Below are 16,820 nucleotides of genomic sequence, written 5' to 3' on the forward strand. Positions count from 1 at the left end.
ACATATATAAATGTAAAAGTTTCAGTTTTCTAAGCGACTTTTCAGTCTGCAGAGATTCTTAGGAACAATTTAGTGATGCCTGCCTATATTTGAAAAATCGATTTCAGTTTTATGCCACTTCTTCACACTGTTTTTCCCCCTCTGCCATTGTTTTTGCCATAGGTTGAAAAGTCTGTAGGTATGACTCTACTCAGAGCCTCACTATTTTACATTCATTTCTTCCCCACTTCAAGCCCTGTCCCGCCAAAAAAAAACCAGTCTACTTGTGGAATATGACAACTACTTCAGTAAATAAGTCAGAAAGGGGAATGAATGCCCCATTGATAAAATGCTTTGACTCATACTTTTTATCCTTATAATTTACATAGCATTGGCTAGGATATTGCAATCATGCTCTAGGGGTTGGCTATATATGAGAAAGAGTGAAGGTTAGTGAAAGTATTTGTATAACCTGTCTTCCCCTTGAACAAAGTCACTTAGAAAAGAAAAACAAATAAGGGATTTTTTTAAAGAGACACTTTGCTCCTAATTGCACACAACCCTCTATGCCAGTGAATTCCAAACTGTGAAAAGCTAAAATTTGAAAGGCATGTGTTTAAGCTATGGGGAAGTGTTTAAAGACTGCATGACTCATAGAGCAAGTAATAATAATAATGTGATGATATGATGATGATGATTAGATTTCTCCTGTCAATGTGTACCTTTACTGACAAACTGTATCCTTCCTTGTCTACAATACTTGCCTTCATGAGCCTGAATGTAGCCTTCTGTACACACTTCTTCAGTGCACTCTCCATATATGTATGCAGGACACACATCCAGAGGAATCCTGAAAAGTCAGCTGAAACAAAGAATGCCTGTCTATGCAGTGATAGGGATGCAAAACAGGGACCTTGCTATTTATGATCCGTCACTAAGAAGCTTAGCCAAAGACCTGAACATTTCATTTTAAAAGGCCAAAAATAAAAAATAGAATTGTTCTTATTTGGCTTACCCTGCAGAACAATGCCAAGAAAATACATTTCAATACGAAAAATGCCCATGAAATAAGGTTTAAATCATCAATGACATGCAGTGGCTGAAGAACAGCTGAAGAACAGCAATGACACTTGCTTCAAAATGTTAGAGCTCTATGTAGTGGCCTACCAACCTCTTTCCACATCATTTTAATGTTGAAGAATCATAAGAATGTTGAATTGCTCATTTATGGCGGTATGAAATGGGGATAGGCATGCATGGTTCTTTGAGTACTTACTAGGAAATGCTGCTCTAGCGGTGGCAAGTGAGGCTGCACTCACACTTTAATAAGGCACAGAGGGTGTAGGGGCAAATGGCCCAGAAAATACAGAGGCTAGGGGCACAAAGGAGGAAGGGAAACAGAGGTAAACAGCCTGGAAACAGACGATAGAGCAGTGAAGGCAGGCAGAGATGGGGACAAGAATGAAGAAGGGATGGGTCAATTGCATCACTGTGGATTGGAGTTGGGGGCACTCAAACAGCATGGACCCTGAGGAGATGGAAGAGTCCTGGGGTTAGAGGCAGGAGTCTGAGGTCTCATTTTCATACTTTGGGGGGGGAGGCAAGGGGATAGACTAATTCTTATCCATGCTGCCTTGGGGTTAGACCATTAACATATCTAAATCTGGTCAATTGATTATTGTCAATAAAACTTTAAAGTTAATATCTACACCATCTCAAAGCTATCAGTTATATTTAGTGTCCTGCTGGTCTTACTGTAGATATCTGGAACTTGTCTGAAATGTACATATCATAGGACCAAAAGACCATGATAGCAGGGCCTTGATAACTTCCTCTGATTTAGCACCTAGTCTAAGGATGTGAACTTTAATAAATGATGTACAAATTTGTGTACCTTTGCTCTTTGGTACTAGGTCTAGGTTTCCCTTTGTGATCTTAATCCTGTTATTGTTACTTTATACTACCTACTTATGAACTAAGTATACTAACTGTAAGGGGGTTGTAGTTGAAAGGAACAAATAAAGATAAAATGATAAAGCAACCCACCCCCTAAACCTGTGACCACCATCATAAACTACTGTGTCTGCAGATTAATTTAAACAATGTCATGGCAAAATCACAATAATCACTATGACCTCAAAGGATCCTTTTAGGAATGCTGCCCATATGCCTTTTGGAAAATGGGAATTGCTATTAGCCCATTTCAGGATGAAGGAAGGGAAGCACACATAGTGCCCTATTGAAAATGTGTTAGAACCAAAATGAAAACTTATGTTTTGAAATGTTAGAAGCTATATGTCTATAGACACTGTAAGCTAGATGTTGCTTATTGCAGAATAGAAATCAGATAAGATATTTCTACATACTGAATAGCCCAGAGTTTCCACATGAAGAATTTCCTAGATAAATACTCTCTCTCTCTCTCTCTCTCTCTCTCTCTCTCTCTCTCTCTCTCTCTTTCTCTCTCTCTGCTTCTCTTCTTTCCTTTATTTCTCCTTTCTTTTTTTCACTTCCTTTCTTCCTCTGTACCTCTGTGGGAAATTTCCCTCTTCAGATTCAGATGCCAATTTGTAACTTATAAGTATGGAGAATTGCCTGAAGCACTGAAGGGCAAATTGACTTTTTGATTGTCATGCAGATAGTATGTTCAAAGGTAGGACTAGAATCCAAATCATTCTGACTCAGCTTGATTTTTTTGTGGTACCTTGTCTCTCTTCAGATTATAAGATAATGTATTTGGAACATAAAGAAACATTATCTGATACATAGTAAATTCTGAATTTAAGATGCATGTATGCTTATTAAGTAGAATAAAAATATATTTCTGATCTTATGTTCTCTGTGGACTGGGTGAATGTGGTATAGCTTTTATAACTCTCAGGTTAAGTTCTTCATGAACGTAGAGAAAGTGGTAGTCCATGTAGTATATGTAAGGGTAATTCCTTTGAAATACCTACTTGCTTCAATTCTATTTTCTACAGATCTGCCATAATAATTAATATTCTACCATTTGAGAATTATTTAAGTTCAGTCATGTAACCCGGAAACCTTTTTTTTTAAATGCAAACATCCCTTAAAGGAAGAACATATTATAATCCCTTCCCTTTTGGGGAGAGGGAGTGAACTACTAATGAATATCAGCAACTCAATAACTTTGCCTGTGAGATTAATTTACCCGTGGTTACACACTGATTATGTATCAAAGAGGATTTAAAACCAGGTCTTTCTGACTCTAAGACTAGACCTTTATCACCAATTTCACTCTTTCTTATATATCTTAAGTAATTATGCTTACTACTTCAGTTTGTAGCAGTTATCAGCTAAGCTATTCTTTAGCAGCACAATAATAAAATGGAACATAGTGCAAGTAATTTTGATAAGGGTAGGGAAAGAAAAGGGGAAATGAATGGATTCATTGTATAATGATCGACTGTGAATGGCTTCACTATCATGATAAAAAATGCAAGGGACTCAGGTTGAAAAATGTAATCCAAAGCCAAAGAAGGAACTAATGGAGTGTGAATGCAGATCAAAATGTACAATTTTTACTAATCTCCTTCATCTGTTTTTTTTCTTGTAAGTATAATGTTTTTCCCCTAACATGATGAATAAGGAAATATGGCACATGTATACTATATATCATTACTTACTATCTTTGAGAGGGGAAAGAGAGGATTTAGATCACAAAATATCATAAAATAAATGTTAAAAATTGTTTCTACATGTAATTGGAAAAAAATATAATAACATATTACAGGGAAAATTTTTAAAGGAAAGAAAAAAGAATTTATGCAACAGTTCTTTCAGTAAAATAGATATTATTTAGCATAATTTGATAATAATATCATTGTAGACACAATCATGAATAGAACACAATGCCCAGGGTCCCTTGTGCCTTCAGTAGAAACCTTTTATTATGCTAGCTGATAGTTTGTCAAGCATATTATGATAATTTTGTTTTCATTTTTAAAAACATAGGTATGTGAGTTCTAAGCAAATGTCAATACCTAAGGATGGTTGCTTTCAATAAGCTACCAGCATGGAGAGCATTGTACCAATGAGGAGAAAAATAAAGATCTTGGGTTTTGTAGGGTTTGTTGGGAAACTAACTTTAAAATTGTTCTAAAGGCTAACCCAAGGTCTCAGTAAAAGCTTTTTTTTTTTTTTTTTTTTAAATCTGTGCATCAGGAAAATAACACAATAAAGCAATAATCATGGAACATAATTCAAATGAACTTCAGAGACCACTATTATAACCTAGACCTGAGCAGAAATAATTTTTATAACTAAGAAGTTATTATCATACTTCCATTGAAATGTCTTCAGTAATAGAGAAGTCAATTCTTTCGAATTAGATCATTATATTTTTTGTTAATTTTAATTGTTAGGGCAACGACAATTTTCCCCCCTCACATTCAGAACTTGTATTCCTATATTATAGCCTTGTCTCATGCTATTTTTAATGCTGGAAATGACTTTTCTCTCTATTTTTGCCAGATTTCTACCCATCCTTCAAATGCCAGATTAAATGTCTCCTTTGTTGATCATTTCTTGGTCTAGCCATTCAGAACTAGTTTATTCCCCCATTCAATTACTATAGCAGTCTACATCTCATTTATTTAAATTTTATGTTAGCTGGACTTGAATTATAAGACACAAATTTTAATCTTTGCTTAATCACTAAGGATAAATAAGATATCTTAAATTCAAGTTTAAAAATCCATTTTACAAGTCCAAAATGGGAAGATCTTTGCTAAATGGTAGTTAATCAGGAAAAAAAAAAGATCTTTGGAATTTAACTGAATGGAGGTTGAAAATGAGTCAATATTGTAATTTGGTAGCTCACATAGCTAATTCTATCTTAGATTTTTATTAAGGGAGGCAAATAATATACAAATAACTCAATAAGTCTACCTTGACTTAGTAAATCAAGTTTGAAATGTCATGTTCAGTCCTAGATGCATATTTAGAAAAGATATTAAGGGAAATCAGGATAATAACTGGAAATTTAAATGAAAATTTAAAATTTTTAAAGCACTAGGTATCTGTGAGCTACTGCTTTAAGAAGTGAGGAGTTTGATTTTTGATTTGCTTGTTAATATGGTCAATTATGTTGATAGTTTTCCTAATATTGAATCATCTTTGCATTCCTGGTATAAATCCCACCTAATCATAATGAATCACCCTCATAATCATTTGCTGGAGTCTTTTTGCTAGTATTCTATTTAAGATTTTTGCATCTATGTTCATTAGGGAGATTGGTCTATAGCAGGGGTTGGCAACGTATGGCTCTTGAGCCATATCTGGCTCTTTTGAGGGCCAGATATGGCTTTTTCTGCAGGAGCCATAAAGTCATTTTTTTTTTTTCGGGCGCTGTTACAGGAGCACGCATTGTGAGCACTGTATGGCTGTCAAAAATTACATTTTTAAAAATGTGGTGTTTATGGCTCTCATGGCCAAAAAAGGTTGCCGAACCCTGGTCTATAGTTTTCTTTCTCTCTTTTTGATCTTCCTGGTTTTGGAATCATTACCGTATTTGTGTCATAAAAGGAATTTGGCAGAACTACTTCTTTGCTTATTTTGTCAAATAGTTTGTATACTATTGGGATTAGTTGTTCTTTAAATGTTTGATAGAATTTACTTGTGAATCCATCTGGCCCTGGGGATTCTTGTTTTTTTTTGAAATAGACATAAATATTTTACAAAAAGAAGAAACAAATCAGCTTAGGAAAAAATTAGGTAATGCTTACTTTCAAAGTTGAAAACTTGAAAACTTTGGTAGCTGAAAAGAATAGAAACGGGATCTGTATTTAATTAAAAAGACTTAATGGCATCCAAGTGTAAAAGAACATTTAGGAAAGATATTAGCAGATTATTCACCACAAAAGGCCAAAAAATATCTTTTTCCTAAATCAAATGGCTTAAGTCAGTTTACAAAGGATATATGCTGATCCTACCTTCTCCCCTTTTTTCTATGAATTTTGGTGGCATAAAGTTAGAAAGAAACTTTTTATTTCTAAAATTTTATAAAAACTAAAGTATGAATAAATAGTTTTTGAAGGCATAGAATATTAAAATGGACTAGTTTGAGAACTGAGAAAAGTCTGAAATAACAATGCATTATGGTCTTTTAGCTTATTTGCATGTAACTTTGTTATAATTCACAAAATATGTAAAATAATCATTTAGGAGAGATTATGAGATAATTGAATTAGGAATTTAGGTTTTATAATTAACAGAGGATAAAAAGGGACCTGGTTGAAGTAGTAAAATAATGGAGATGAAAGTGGACTCAGCAGAAGGCAGACAAAAAACCAAAAAGAACAAAAAAAAATTTAATGGAAGTGAATGAAGAAATCATCAGGAGAGAAATCTAGGTGATGAGATGGTACAACTTCTAGTTTCTGAAAGACTAGATTAAAGGATCACCAGAAAAAAGTTGAATATCCTTCTAGCACCATCAACAGAGATGAAACCCCTCTGGTTAGAATTTGTTGGTCAGCCCTTATTTATTCATGTTCAACTCTTCATGACTTCATTTGGGGTTTTCTTGGCTAAGAAACTGGAGGAGATTGTCATTAACTTCTCCAGCTCATTTTACCAGGGGGAAACTGAGGTAAATTTGGGATTAAATGACTTACCCAGTAATATACAACTAGTAAGTGACTGAGGCCAAATTTGAACTCAGGAGGAGTAGTCTTCCTGACTCTAGACTTGGTTCTATACTCTGTGCCATCTAGCTTCCCTTCTGCTTGGACAAGAGGAAATCAGAAAAGGTAAAATACAGTCTTTGAAACTGATTCGTTATTGGATCAGCAGACTGACAGATGACTGGCTGATATAGAATCTCAGCTAATGAAAGTTGACTGTGTTTGTATAGAGAGAGTTAGCTTAAAGAGATTTGCCTATGCCTTAAAGGAAACTATTATCCAATAGAGTCCACTAACACTTTCTCAATGCCTTTTTAATGTTGGCAGAATTAAGAGTTTGCCAATGCTTCATCAGTTTGACTGTGGAGGAAAAGATTTATCCACTAGGTGGGGGCCAGTAGAAGAATAGTATGGATGGAAACAGGAAAGCTGCTTTGTGTGGTGCAGATATTCCTGAATAGACCAACAACATCCAGACCTTTAGTCCAGTTTTGTCATGCCTTTGCCTCATTCAGGTGCCACAGATGTGTATTAATCTGCATAGTTTGTCTAAGTGTGTTCCTACTCTCCCCAACAGCTACTAAAAGCATTGATACAAGAGTGTGACTCAGGTTTTTATACCTATGTTTTATGTGATCAAGGATCATATATTCTTGAATATGCTTTATATTTAGAGTACCTGCGATATATAAACTACTATTGATTTTGCCTTATTTTAAAAGTAGCTCATTTTAACTTCTTGTTTGGTAGATCCTTCCAACATAACCGTGTCATTATTCTGAGTGATTGCTTTCATATAAATAAGATTCACACCTCTGGAGGTTCAAGAGCTATTGTAGCATGTAGAAGAAGTATATCCACACCTAGCACCTTAGGAGTTTGAATGTAACTATATGGCTGTATTCCTAATTATTATTTGGGAATTCATACTTCTCAGTCTGGTGGCTGATTGGGCTGAATAAATTAGCAAAGAAAGGTAGGGAGGGTACATGCCAGAAAGTACCCTCATCAAAAATATTATGTATATATGCATGTATGTCTTTTGTACAAACACACACACACATATATATACACACACATACTATATACACATCATGTTATTTGTACCTAACAAAAGCTTTTCAAGGTAGTTACTATGGACATTATAGCAAATAATTTATAGATAGAAAAAACGAAATTCAGTGAATGACTCATCTATAGTCACACAAGTAATAAGTGAGCAAAATGACATTTAACCCAAACTCAACACTCTGTTGTTATATGATTGTCTTGAGTTTGTCATGTAATGGAGGGGAGATGCATAGTTTAAGAAAAAGAATTCTTTAAAAGGAATGTAACTGCCTTCAAATGTTTTCATCATCATTTGAAAGAATTACACTTGTTCTGCTTGGTTAGAGAGGGCAGAACTAAGATCAGTTAATGGAAATAACAAGGCAGCAAATTTAATCTTGATGTAAAGAATAAGCTGCTAATAACTAAAGCTATTTATAAAGTGGAAAATGGTAGTAGATTCTGCCTACCTCCTCCTAATGGCGCACTTCTAACATAGGCTAGACGTGTATATTTTAGGTGTGAAATGGGGATTTTTAAGGAATGGGTGGGCTTATATATATAGCTTCTGATATCCTTCCCAAATTCTCAGATTCTTTCAGAACTTCAAATGTTGAGGAAAATGGCAAAGAGAAATTAATAGACTAACCTATGGTTAAGTGCTTATTTAGTGAGAATTCTTCCTCTAAAGTATCCAGTTTAAAGTCCAATGCTCTTTTTGACTACAACATATTTCTTTTTTATGGGTGAAAGTATTTTCATCAAGTATTTCAGCTGGGCAAGACTCTCGTTCATTTTATTCAATCGTCAGTAACTTTTTCATTCTCAGTGCTAGTTATTTTCATTCAGCAATCAGCTGCATCATAGTTCTCTTATAACAGGTCATTATGTCCTCTTGGGATAGAATCTTCTGATTGGCTGGAAATGATGACTTTGCCTTACAATACTTTTTAAAATAATAAAGTGATAATTTTATTAAATGATCCAAGAAGATAATCCCAGCTTTGAATTACTGTGTCTGCATAATTGCCAGTAAACTCAATTTTCAAGTTATTAAGTAGCAGCTTTTATGAAGACACTGTAGTCATAAGACATCTAATTACTTTGCAAAGAGCTAAATGAAAGCATGGGTTTTAGTATTTCATAGACAAATGAGAAGAGAGAAGAGAAGTTATTTTCATATTGTCTCCAGTTAGCTGCCTGACAGTGGGGCCAAAGAATAGCTTGAATGATCTGGAGGCAAATTGGTGAAGCTAGAACAGTTCAAATTGACATTTCCATTATTAATGTTCAGTGGGAAAGTCCTTGTCTTGGTTATTTCATGTAACATCCAAGAATGGGTAGATGAAATGTCAAAATAAACAAGAGATTCTCCTTCATAAATATTTAAATCTCACTAAGTAGTTTTGGAACTTCTAGAAATATGATTTGGAATCAATTTGAAGTCTTTTTTTGTTAGAGCAAAACTGAAGGATATGGTACTAAGTACACTAGATTTGAAGTCAGAATAGATGCATCCTGGCTCTGTCACTTTCCTAAGAATGTGACCTTGAAGAAGCCCTTTCATCTCTCTAAAACTGAGTTATCTCATCTGTCAAATTAAGGTGTTAGACTATATAATCCAGATGATTCTATCCAGCTCTAAAATCTATGGTCTTTTTTTTATTTGTTTTTAAGAAGTTATCACTGTGGTGTTGTTTTAATTTGGAGAGATCTTGATTCAATGCATATTTATTCAGCATCTTCTATGTACTTAATGTTATGTATATGCATATGATACTAAATGTACTTAATAAACACTATTAAGCATTTACTAAGAGAAACAGTATGACATAATAGAAACAAAACTGGCCTTCGGGCCAAGAAAATGTGTGTCAAATCCCTATTCTAATATATGATGTTTTTATGATACTAATAGGCAAATTACTTAACTTCTCAATATTTCATGCAAATCTCTAAGACTGATTTGCAGTGGTGGAAGGAGTTTTCTTACAAAAGAGTTTGTGATATTAGTGAAATAATAGATACAGTTCAAATCTTTATCCAATTTGCTCAGGGTTAGTAATAAAAAGGGTGGAAAATGGCAGTAAATGCCCTCAAGGTTTTTACAATCCAATAGGGAAGTTAAGACAAAAACACTAATAAAGAAAGAAAATACAAATTATAAAGCAACACAGGCAAAAGCAAAAGCCATAAAAATTATTTAATAATATTGTTGGAAGGGAAATCACTCTAAAATTCATGGAAAGCTACAAGGAATATGTAGCATGTGAAGAAGCCCTTGTAGGGATCTTAAACATGACATATCTAATAGAGGACTCTTTCTGGCTTCTGTTTTATTTCAAGAGAACCACTATTCTTCAAGTCATCCAGGTTCATATGAGTTTTAGTAGAGATCACTTAGAATTCTTTTATTAACTAACACTAAATATACAAAGCATCATGTTAAAAAAAAGATTTGCCCAAACCAACAACATGACATACCATCTAAGGAATGGCAAGGCACATAATGATTTGGTACATGAAATTGCTTCTTTTTTTTTCTTCCTTCAATATATGTTCTCTGGTACTTCATTTACTTAATCAGATAATTATAGAGGAGGAAAAAATCCTACTGGGCTTACAATACCACATGATAGAATTGGCTAAATTCCTTGAGATGTATCTTATAAAATGTTCAGTCAACATTACAATCAACATATCCAAAATATTTTTTGTCATCCCTCAAGATGACTGAAATAATTTACTGGATCAGAGATACACAATGAATTGTACAGGATAGTTAGGTCTGTGTATATAAACCTGGGAGCTGTGGGCAACTGGTGGTAATATAAGTTAGATTGTTAGGACTTGGGGACTGAGTGATTGATGAGGAAAAAAAAGAGGAGACAAATCACAGTACTCTTTCTAGAAATTTGACATTGAACGAGAAGAATAATATAAGATGACCACTTCAGAGAATAAGGGGATTAAGAACAAGACTTTTTAAAATGGAAGATCTGATAGTGTTTTTGGACTTGGAGTGGGGAAACCAGTAGAGGGGTAAAAATGGAAGATGAAGAAGATAAGAGAAACAATGCCCAATGAAGCAAGTTCTTAGAAAGGCAGAAAGGGAAGCAGAGAAGGCAGGTATCTAGGGATGCTCCAGCCTCAACTAGGAGGAGGTTTATATCATCATCTGAGGTCTAATGAAGGAAACATAGATGGGACTATAAAGAAGATTTTAGGTATGTAGGGGAGATGAAGGAATTAACAGAATTTCCTTCATATGCATAAGGAAAGGCTATTTAGAAGTCATCAGAGGAAGAAAAGATTGAACCTGGTGGATGGTAACTCCATTTCAAACTCCCTCTGTTGTGAACCTAGGTGGCATTGTACTGAAAAGAAAAATGAAAGATCAGAAGGTCTGTTTTAGAGATGTTAAGTTTGACTAAAAACCTTCTATTTCTTTGTGTTCTTTTCTTTCATTTAATTTCTCACATTTTATAGGTTGAAAAGTGGTTTTTCATCCTCAAATTTCTCGATATCCATACTGATGAGAAATGAATAATAGGCAGGTATGCTAAATTTCAGGTAATATATCAAGTGTGGAAACAATACAGTACAATGGAAAGGATACTAGTTCTGGTGCTATAAGCAGTTGAGTGTGACACAGTGGATAATATGCCAGTCTACAGTCAGGAAGATCTGAGTTACAATCCAGCCTCAAACTCTGTGATGCCCTGGACAAGTCACTTAACCTCTATCTGCACCCATTTTTTCATCTGTAAAATGAGGATAATAATAGCACTTAGGATTGATGTAAAGGTCAAACAAGACCAAAAAATTTTAAAGCACTTAGTACAATGCTTGGAACATAGCAGGTGTTTAATAAATATGTGTTTCTGCCCTTCCTTCTTTTTTTCCTTCCTTTCTTGAGATCTTAGATTCAAATTCAGCCTCTGATGCTTCTTACCTGGGATACCTTAATAAAGACATGTAACTCCTTTGCATGTCCATTTCCTCTTGTCTAAAGGAATGAGTGGATCAAATGCCTTCTGAGATCTGTTTTATCATTATATCTATGATTGTCATATCCACATTTTATCAGTCCTGAAGAGTAAAATAGATTTTTTCTTATTTGCATTGTGACAAAGGATAATGCCAAAAGTTGCCTGAAAAATATTACTAGGAATAGAGAAGTTGTGCAAAAGCAAATCTCAGATAGAATTTTCATCACTGTTATCATTAGTCTGTACATAAATGCACATTTTAATCAACAAAGTTAGATTAACTAGTGGTCCTAGGATAAGAAGATTTATTTGTCAGCATGTGTGTCACTGTGACTTATTGAAACTAGAATTATGACTAGAATGTCTTACTCAGGATCAAAAAATGGCCAATACTGGGTCTGGGATGAAATAATACTTTATATCAGGAAGGTATAATCTGATGAGGAAATTCATTTAGAACTATGCTGCTGTTAGTATGGAATTCCCATTGTAGAAAACCTCTCTGTGCAGATATGTGAAACAGTAGTATTGGGAAGACCAGCTTTGCAACTAGGAAGACCAGAACATCTGTTCTATCTCTGACATATAATTTCAGACTCCCAAAAATTCACTTATTTTTTTAGATACACAGATAACTTATAAGACTTTAAGTATCGGTACTCTACCTAAAATTGACATAGGCCAATTCACCCTAGTGCATGTTTTCGAAAAAGTCTCTACCATAAATTTATTACATTTTCTGAATATTTGTTAGATCTCTGACTAACAAATTCAAGATTGATTAAGGAGTTCAGGGTACTGTACTACATTTGGGAGATAAAAGGAAGAAATAACTTTGTCATAGCCCTTATGGAGTTTCAGGAAAATTTACATAGTAATCATTTGTTAGATTTATTTCTTGTAGAGACTTCCTAGTTATGCAATCAGAAATAGAAATCAACTTGAAAATTAGAGAATAAAAATAACACAGGCCCTACAGTGCTCTGCTAGGCTCCAGGCCCCTTGGGTGTGCCCTAGGTCTCTGCTCAGCTCCAGGGAGCCTGGGGGTGAAGGGGTGGGGCTCAGCAGCTATCTCAGCCCCCTGCAACTGTGGAAAGAGGCTAGAATTCCCCACCCCCTGCATTTGAGGGCAGGCTCAGCCTCCCAGTCAGTCAAGCCAGGGCCCTGAACGTGCCCATAGAAAGGCCTCTATGTGCCATCTTTGATATGCATGCTATAGGTTCACCATCACAGTTCTAGGATAAAGAATGAATAAAATGATTATTATGTATCTCCTAACTTCCCTAACCACTATAAATGCTTAAGACGCAGCAGGCTATTGTTCCTTTGATACCAGCTAAATTTGCCATCCCTCTCAATCAGCCAATCTGTAGACTTTTGACTTTGTTTAGAAGACATCTACAATATGATGGAATACTATCATGCTGAAAGAAATAATGAACTGGAGGAATTCCATGTGAACTGGAACAACCTCCAGGAATTGATGCAGAGTGAAAGGAGCAGAACCAGGAGAACATTGTACACAGAGACTGATACACTGTGGTAAAATCGAATGTAATGGACTTCTGTACTAGCAGCAATGCAACGATCCAAAACAATTCAGAGAAACTTGGGAGAAAAAACGCTATCCACATCCAGACAAAGAACTGTGGGAACAGAAACACAGAAGAAAAACACATGATCCTTCACATGGTTCGATGGGGATATGATTAGAATTTTGATGTTAACAAATCACTCTATTGCAAATATGAATAACATGGACATAGGTTTTGAACAATGATACATGTATAACCCCGTGGAATTGCTTGTCAGTTCTTGGAGGGGGGAGGGAAAAGAGGAGAGAAAAATCATGAATCTTGTAACTATGTCAAAAAAATAAATAAACAAACAAAAAATTAATAATAGATAAAATAGGAGATATCTACCATAATTTCCCTTTTATATTTCATCTGAATTTTTTATAAAGCTAAAACAATTAAAGATCAATGAGAAGATACAAGTCTATTCATCAACAGATGCAGACCATCGATAAATTAGGCTCATACTAATAGATCAAAAGTTTAACATTTATGCACACATTCATGTAATCAAACATTTTGAATTGCCTTTGGATCTTAAATGAGTACAAGGTTAATGGAATAAATACTTCAGTCTGTTTGAAAATATTTTATTGCATCTACTTCTCACCTGACTGTTGGCTGAGAGACATTCATTTTGCCATTTAGAGCAGAAATAACTACCCAGAGTTTTAGTCTTTTCTACTCTAAGTACTAGATTTGTTTCCAAATAATATTTTTGGGAGGGGCAACTTTCATCTGCCTTTTCTCTAATCATTTCTTTTGCATCTCCTTCACAGAATCATAGCATACAATGACAGGGCTGAAAGGGACTTTCAGATTATTAAGTGTAACTCACTCACTTGGAAGATGAGAAAATTGATATCCAGAGAGTTAGCTCCCCCTAGATCACACAGCTTGTAAGTTGTCAGAACAGAGAAAAACATCCTAGTTTTCCAAATCCAAATCTTCTGTACTTTTAATGACACCATTCTGATTAAAGACTTCTGACACTGCTCCATTACAGGCAGAATGTTTATAAGTTTTGAAGCAATATAATTTTATTTGTTTTTTAATCAGAGAACTTTTATCAAAGAGCAATGGTATATAAATAAGGCAAACTTTCTGAAACATGATTTATGCCAGTTTGTAACCTATTAACTGTTCTAAGGGAAAATACAAAATAAAGTCATAATAATAAGTAAATAGATCACTGTCCACAGTAGTGCCTGGCAGAGAATGTATTCATAAATGTTAGTTGATTGGGGCAGTAAAGTTGCCTTAACTGAGGAGGCTGGCTTTATATCCAAAACACCTACAGGACCTCTCTATATAGATGCCCTTTAGGCATCTCAAACACATGTTCCAAATGGAATTTATTAGCTTCTTCTGAATGCTCATACTTTAGATTTATAGAATTTGAAAGTTACAAGGGACGTCAGTGGTCATTTATTGAAAAGTATAAATGAAAACAACCCTCACTATTATGGACAAGGTAGTGTTTGCTTGAGTATCTCCAAGGTAGGAAAATTTATCATCTCTCAAGGTACATCTTATTTTTGGAAAAGTTCTAATTTTCCCTTATTCTATTGAGGGAAATAACATCTTGTATTTTTCTAGCAATCCTGGAGTAATCCTGGAATCTTTCTTCTCTACTTCTGTTTACCTCAGTTTCTTCATCTCTAAAACTGGGCTAATAATAGCACCTACCTCAAAAGCTTGTTGGGAGGATCAAATGATATAATGCTGTAAAGGACTAAGCAAAATATCTGGCATGTGTGTAGTAGAAAATTATTATTAACCATCTATAATTATCAACATTTGTTAAGAGCTTATCTAGCTCAACCCCTTCACTTCAAAAATGAGGAAACTGAAACCTAAAGAGGTTTGAGTCCTCTTCCTGAGTTCAAATATGGGCTCAGACCCGAGTTGTATGGTCCTGTGTAAATTACTTAACTCTGTTTGCTTTAATTTCTTCATTGGTAAAATGAAAAGGAATAGAAAATGGCAAATCACTCCAGTGTTTTTGCCAAGAAAATGGGATCACAAAGAGACAGACCTAACTGAAAAATAATTGGACTGAGATTGAAAACCACATCTTCTAAGGCAGCATTGGCTAATGTTTCAGAGATCACAAATTTCAAACTGTATCTTCAGACTGCCTGTGAGCCACCTGCATTACCCCAGATATCGGAGGAATAAGTGCTTAGATTGCGCTGCTGTATGTGAAAATTGTCCTCAGGCATGGTGGAGAGGAGGATTGGAGCAGCCACCTCCAGTACATGGGAGCATGTGTGCCATGCCTTCACCAACACAGTTTTAAGGTTTGTATCCCAAAGACATCAAAGATAGATGAAAAGATCCTACTTGTACAAAAATATTAGAGCAGCTCTTTTTGCAGTAGTGAAGAGTTGGAAACTGAAAGAACATCCCTCAATTGGTTAATGACTGAACAAATTATGGAGTATATGGTTATAGTGGAATACTATTATGTCAAAAGAAATGACAAACAGACTGATCACAAATAAACAAATAAAATCTGGAAAGACTTATATGAAGGGATGCAAAGTAAAATGAGCAGAACCAGGAGAGTGTTGTACACAATAAAGATAATAATGTATGATTATCAGTTGTGAATGAGTTTACAATCATCAGCAATACAAAAATCCAGGACAATTACAAATGACATGATGAAAAAGGCTAATCAACCAGAATAAAAGTGACTGATAGAGTCTGAATGCAGATTGAAGCATACCATTCCTCATTTTATTATCTTCATGAATATTTCTCTAGTATAAGCAATTTTTGTGAGTCTTTTTTTATAACATGAGAAATGTGGAAAAATATGTTACGTGATAGCACATATACAATGTATATCATATTACCTGCCATCTTGGGGACAAGACGGAGGGAGAGAGAAAAAATATGGATCTCAAAATATTTGAAAATGACTATTAAAGTTATATTGACATGCAATCTGAAAAAATATATAAAATTCATAAATAAAGAAAACCACATTTTCTCACTATAAGGCAAATGTTTTAGCTGCACCATGTTCTATTCCATTCTATATATCCACAAAATTTCTTACATTCATCTCCTTCTCACTACTAATGTGAATACTACCCTTAGGCCTTCCTTACCTCTTAAAAATTGGATTATTGTAATAACTTTTTAACTAATCTCTGTTTTTTCTATTGTATTCAATAATTCTCCTGCTCAGAAAACTTCAGAGGCTCCCTTTCACTTTTTTATTCATTTTTTCCAGATTACATGTTAATATGTTTTTTTTTAATAAACCCTTATACTTTGGTGTATTGTCTCATAGGTAGAAGATTGGTAAGGGTGGGCAATGGGGGTCAAGTGACTTGCCCAGGGTCACATAGCTGGGAAGTGGCTGAGGCCAGGTTTGAACCTAGGACCTCCTGTCTCTAGGCCTGACTCTCACTCCACTGAGCTACCCAGCTGCCCCGTTAATATGTTTTTAATATTTGTTTTCTAATGTTTTATAACCCTTGTTCTCCCCTTCCCTGTCATCCTTCCCCCCACCTAAGAAGGTGGTAATGTGATATCAAGTATATATATATATATAT

The sequence above is a fragment of the Gracilinanus agilis genome, chromosome 3 (assembly GCF_016433145.1).
Source record: "Gracilinanus agilis isolate LMUSP501 chromosome 3, AgileGrace, whole genome shotgun sequence".
In the NCBI taxonomy this organism is placed as follows: Eukaryota; Metazoa; Chordata; class Mammalia; order Didelphimorphia; family Didelphidae; genus Gracilinanus; species Gracilinanus agilis.